The sequence below is a fragment of the Notamacropus eugenii genome, chromosome 2 (genome assembly GCF_028372415.1).
Source record: "Notamacropus eugenii isolate mMacEug1 chromosome 2, mMacEug1.pri_v2, whole genome shotgun sequence".
Classification (NCBI taxonomy): Eukaryota; Metazoa; Chordata; class Mammalia; order Diprotodontia; family Macropodidae; genus Notamacropus; species Notamacropus eugenii.
In genome coordinates this window covers 88,341,177-88,347,388 of record NC_092873.1, presented here as the reverse complement: position 1 = coordinate 88,347,388, position 6,212 = coordinate 88,341,177, and the positions used below count along the sequence as shown (strand labels likewise).

Below are 6,212 nucleotides of genomic sequence, written 5' to 3'. Positions count from 1 at the left end.
TTCTCCTATTACCTAATCCCTTAACAAACCCCTTCTGCCTTTTAATATCCATAATTTCTATTATGTAATTGCAGCTTTACCCTATAAAAATCTATCTTACTTTCTCTGAAGTTACTTGTTCCTCTTTGAACTTGGCCCACTTCATGAGAGCCATCAATCTCAATAAATGCCAAATGTATTTGGATTAGAGGTGATCTGACTCTGAATTCTTTGAGATGATTGCACCACAGCACATCATGAAACCTCACCAAGTGGGCAAAATAAACCATGTTTTCATCTGAAAGCATGGATACCAATGGTTATGGTTGTTCATTCAATCACAGACTCTAAGACCTGGAAGGAACCTTAAATTACATCTAGTCCAACCTTCATCTGAACAATAACTCTTTCTACAATGGCCCCCATGTGATGATTTAATCTCAGTATGAAGACTTCCAAAGAGGAAAAATCCATTGTCTCCAGAGAAAGCCTATTTTGGATAGATCTAATTGTTAGGAAGCTTCTCTCTACATCACAACGATATGAATCCTCCTACAACTTTCACTCATTGTTTCTAGTTGTGTCCTCTTGAACACTGATCTAGTTCTGCTTCCTAATGGGAGCCTTTCAAGCACTTGAAGACAGCTATCACATCCACACTATGCCTTCACTTTGCCACATTAAACACCCTTAATTCCTTCTGAGAAATTCTCTTCAACTTGTCCTCTAGTCCTCTCATCACTTGATCTCTGCTCTAGATATACTTTAGAATGTTCAGGGTGTTTTCTAAAGTGCCCCAAACTGAACGTATTACTCTAGACATTGATCAAAACAGAATGGAGTAGAACTATTACTTACAGGAGACTGGCAAAACAATAGGAAAAAAATAAGCAAAGAAATAAAAGTCAAAGAATCAAAGAGGAAAACGAGAAAGACAAGGATTCAGAATACTTCATCCTCTTCCTTCAGTGTCAATAGCACTGGGAATTTGGACAACTAGAGATTTATCTTAATTTTTTACATCAATGAACTCCCTATCCTACTCCAGTCTGTCCTCAATATGCGTGGCAATCCCAGGGCTCTAGACAATTGTCTCCAGTCAGATGAAGGTGAGGAGATGTCTTTTAAAAACTGTATTGTGATTAATAGAATGATCTAATAGGATAGGACCAATTGTTTGAAGTAAATAGGGAAGGGAAGAAAATATGCATTTATATAGCCCCTACTATGAGGTAGGAACTGTGCTAAGCACTTCACAAATATTGTTGTTGTGATCCTCACTACAACCCTTTGAGGTAGGTGCTCTTATTATCCCCATTTTACTGTAAGAATTTTTTAATGTTTCATTTCCCCCCAATTACATGTAAAGGTAATTGTTGACCTTTGTTTTTTAAAGTTTTTGAGTTCCACATTGTCTCCCTCCCTCCTTTCCCTCCCCTTATCATTGAAAAGACAGGTAATTTGATACAGATTATACATGTGCAAACATGCGAAATATATTTCCATGTTAGTCATGATGTGAAAGAAAACAAAAAAAAACCAAGAAAAATACGGAAAGTAAAAACATGATGCAATCTGCATTCAGATTCTATCTGTTCTTTCTCTGGAGATATATGGCATTTTGCATGTGAAGTCCTGCAGAATTGTTTTGTGATTATCATATCGCTGAGAGTAGCTGGGTGATTCACAGAGGAACAAGTTGAGGAGGAATGGGAGTAGGAAGACCAAAGAATAAAGAGAAGACATTGGGAAAAGGTTTGAGGAACTGAGGAGTAATTCTTCAAGCTCAGAGCACAGGAGCTGTGTGTGGAGGGTGTTAGAAAAAAAAAGGTGGGCATAATCAATGGACGCCAGGGAATGGTGACTGATCCTAATACTGGGAATTCCCTCAGAATCGGTTCCAGTTTTCTTCCTACAACCTGTCTTTATTCCGACCATCCACGCGTGACACTTTTCTATTTTCATTTTCTAGTGGGTGATAAAGTCTCTGCAGCCAATTAGAGTTAAGGGTGTACTTTTATGTAACGTCGAAGTGAGTGACTCTCAATGTTTTATGACCATGGAAATGTATATGCTGTCTCTACTTTTGTTGGGTGTACTGCTCTTTACAGAGATACGGGCTGGCAAGTACGGAGTAAGGTTAAATATCTGCAGAGACAGGTTTGGTCCGTGGCACCTTGGCCTTTATGGTAGATACTGAGGACAGACTGGACTGGGACGGGAGAGGAGGGGTTGCGCTGATACTCTCAGGGCCCTGGCCAAAGTCTCCAACGTTTCCCACTCAGGTTCTCACTCCTTGAAGTATTTCTACATCGGCGTGTCTCGACCCGGGCTAGCAAAACCAAGATTCATCGCTGTAACCTACGTGGACTATCAGCAGGTCTTGAGTTTCGACAGCGACCGAGAAAGTCAGAGCACAGAGCCCAGGACTCCCTGGATCCAGAGGGAGATCGCTGATTACTGGGAGAGGGAGACGCGAATCTCCAGGGAAGCCAAGCAACATTTTCCAATGTGCCTGCAGAAAGTGTCGTCATACTATAACCAGAGTGAGGGAGGTGAGTGACCAGAGGGACCACGGGTTATCTGTCTGGTCAGTAGAGTTATCGCCTACTCACACAGTTGTCAGAGGCTGGAGGGGTGGGGAGTAAGGCCTCAGTGCGAGAGGAACAATATTTCTGACCCTGTAGGAATGGTCTTTGGGGTCGAGATGCTGAGTAATCCTGGTGCGACGTCGCCCTTTGGGCCGTGGTAAATCTTACTGGGGGTGTCAGGGGTGCACAGATTCCAGAGACTGTAGGGCTGCGAAGAGTTCTCCAACCGGAGCTTTAGCCTCGGCTCCATGCAACACGCCTACGATGGACTGGATTACCTGGCGCTGGATACTGAGACGCCGAATTGGATCGTGGCGAATTCAGGGGCCCTGAATGATAAGCGCGAGAGGAAAGAGGATCAAAGCGTCGCGAAATATTGGAAGGGCCATATGGAAGAGGAGTGTGTGTACTGGCTTCAAAGATACCTGGAGAACGTTGAAAGGAGACACTACTTCGGACAGGTATCTTCCTACCTTCCTCCCCTGCCTCATTCCCTCCTTAGCTGTTCTATTTCGCTTCCTCCCGCCGAGGCCACGGCCTCAGCCTGAGTGTGCTGTGGACCGAAGTGGGGCTCAGCTTCCCTCTCCCTGAATGGGAAGGGGGTGTCTCCAACCCTTTTCTGTCTCCCCTGTAACCTCAGTCTTAGGGGGCCTAAGAGCCAGGGCCAGATTCTCTCCAGGCCTGGACGTGAGACCTTGTGTCCTGTGCCCAGTCCATCCTTGTCTACCTGGAAGAAGATAAGCCTCTGAAAGAACAAGCGAAAGGCGACACTGACCATGCTTCTGACCTTGGCCCCACAGATCCGCCCCCCGTACAGGTGACTCGACACACAGCTTCTGACTGGGAAGTGACCCTGCGGTGCTGAGCCCAGGGCTTTTACCCTGCGGAAATCTCCCTGACTTGGCTGAGGGATGGAGAAGAACAGCTTCAGGAGACGGAGCTCATTGAGACCAGACCTGCGGGAGATGGGACCTTCCAGAAGTGGGCAGCTGTGGGGATGCTCTCTGGAAGGGAACAGAAATACACCTGCCGAGTGCGGCATGAGGGACTACCTGAGCCGCTCTTCCTGAAATGGGGGTGAGGACAGTGTGGTGGGATTTGGGTACGACTCCCAGTGACAGAAGGATCTGGAGCTATTCTTGAGCACGGGAGAGTGGGACTCTGGAGAGAGATAGACCTGAGCTCAAAGAGGGGTCCAGGGTCTCTTACTGTGTGTGTGTGTGTGTGTGTATGTGTGTGTATGTGCGTGTGTGTGTGTGGTTTTTTTTGTTTCTGATTTTTGTGTTTTTAGAGCCACAGTCCTCATCCATAGAGCTCTCTGCGGGAGTCATCACTGTTCTCCTCCTCCTTGCTGCAGCCATTGTTGGAGTTGTGATTTGGAGGAAAAATGCTTCAGGTAGGCAACGGAGAAAGTAGGTATCAGGCGTGATGGGGATTCTGGGATGTCCCATCCTGTATCTATCTCACCCAACAAGTCTCCTATTCTTCATAGTAAGCCTGAGAGTAAGACCCCCATGGGACTGTAGATGAACAAGCTAATAAAGAATCTATTTTTGATATAACAAGGTCAGTGAGAAGGGAATTCAGACTCAGACCACAAATAGATCTAGAAATTTAGGTCAAAAGAATTGAGTGCCTGCCCAGAGGGGACCAGACCTAAAATCTTTCTTCTCTTTCTGTTGGATTATGATTCTGTAGTATTTAAAGTGTCACAGTCACAGGAATTTGTCCTAGGTAGGCTGACTAAACAGCAAGGGTATTGTTTTCCCTGAATTTTCCCACTGAATTATCATTATTATTTTCCTTCTTCATGGAAAGAAGAGGGAGCGATACTATGACTACAAGTAAGTAAAGGGTCAGTATGGGGATATATGAGAAGGGTGGGTTAATGTAAACCTTGGGATATGAGAAAAGGAAACCCAGAGTCTCTCCTCTCTCTTCACCCCTCCCCATCCTTTCTCATTCTCCTGTTCTGAGTAATATATTCCTGATTAAGTTATCTGTCTCCTGTTTCTCCAGGTAATGATAGTGCCCAGAGATCAGATGTCTCTCTTACAGCAAGAGGTGAGAGTCTGGTGATTCTAGAGCTAGAGAAGGGCTGGTGTAAAGGTGGCAAATACAATGAAGATGAGTATATCCGTGGTTGGGGCTAAGGGAGTCCCTGATTTTTGGAGGGGTGGTGAGACAGGCTGTTCAAAATACTTGAGGGGCTTGATGGTAGAATTGACCTCTTTCATGTCTTTCCTTAATTGTTTCCCTTTTCAGCCTAAGGGAGCTGGCTTGTATGGAACAGATGGAAAACAAACAATCAACAAAACCGAGGCACCTATTTATGCGTTTCCTTTCTCATTTCTGTTATCTGGTTCTCCCTGTACTGAGCTCTGTGATCAAGCCCATATGCCTACCAGCCTCATCCTATTATTTTTTGCCTTCACCCCACCCATCTGCTTTGTCTCTGTTCTGCCAGAATTTGCAGTGAGAAAATACAGTGGTGGCAGGAGAAGAGAGATTTTAGACTTTCCCTTTCACCCCAGTTGTTACACTGAAGTCTGACTTTTTTTCCCTTGGAAAAATAACTTTTATCTTTACTATTGCTTTGGCTGCATTCCATAAATTTTGGTATGTTGTCTCATTGTTGTCATTCTCTTTAATGAAATTACTTATTGTTTTTATGATTTGTTCTTTAATCCACTTGTTCTTTAGAATTATTGATCTTTTTCTTGATATTTGCTTAATGAAAGAAATGCATTTTGAACAATTTCTCTTGAATCTTCAGTCTCCACCCCCGTTTAAATCATAGTCATAGGACTGATGGGATGTGTGGGTGCTTGTACTTAGACCCTAATTTCAAGATCACATTTCTCCCTAGCTTCAAAACCACTATCCCTGACAGTTTTCTTTCCAACCCAAAGACGTGGTGCTTAGCAATTACTCATAAGCGGGCCCCAGTAAAACAAACTATTTTCCCCATTACAAGAATAAGCTGAGCCTTGAAGAATTTTCCTTGTATAAACAGGACTATTTTGTACCAACGGAACCATCATATACTGATTCCCATAGGTATCATATATATAATCCAGAGTCAAGTTATAGATGTCAACTCTCAAAGCTATCTTCCTATAAAAGTAAAAGACCAAAAATACACCCTTTAACATCCCTTTCCCCTGGTTTTCAGTAGCTCATGATGCCTGTGACTAAGATTGTATGTTATCACCCAATTAGCAGATGTGCCAGATAATCTACTACTTTTCCTACATAAGCTTTAGTATCATTTCTGTTAATCTGCAAGTTCCTTAAGAAGCTTTGCCTGCCATATTGACCTTAAAATAAACCTTTGCCACCTTGATTTAAAGAATGCTTGAGTCTGTGAATTCATTCTAGATGACCGTGTCCTGTACTTCAGTCATTGAGGGATGTGTCCTTGAACTCCTTAAACTACATGACACATTATGGAAATACAAAAAGGAAAAGAAATTAAAGGCTTGAAGATTTTTAATAGTTTGTCTTGTTGGCTGTGCTGAGCGTGTGGTTGCAGATGGGAGTGGGGACTGGGGTAAAGAGGTAGGGGATACAGGGTAAAACAGCTTGTATAGAGTAACTACTCAAATATTTGTTTTTTATTTAGTGATTTCTCCCCAATAC

At 43.4% G+C, this 6,212-nt stretch overlaps 1 pseudogene; it reads left to right on the top strand.

Moving 5' to 3' along the window:
- The first annotated feature begins 1,436 nt into the window (after positions 1 to 1,436).
- On the top strand, positions 1,437 to 5,925 carry LOC140525909 (RLA class I histocompatibility antigen, alpha chain 11/11-like; annotated as a pseudogene).
- The last annotated feature ends 287 nt before the right edge of the window (positions 5,926 to 6,212 follow it).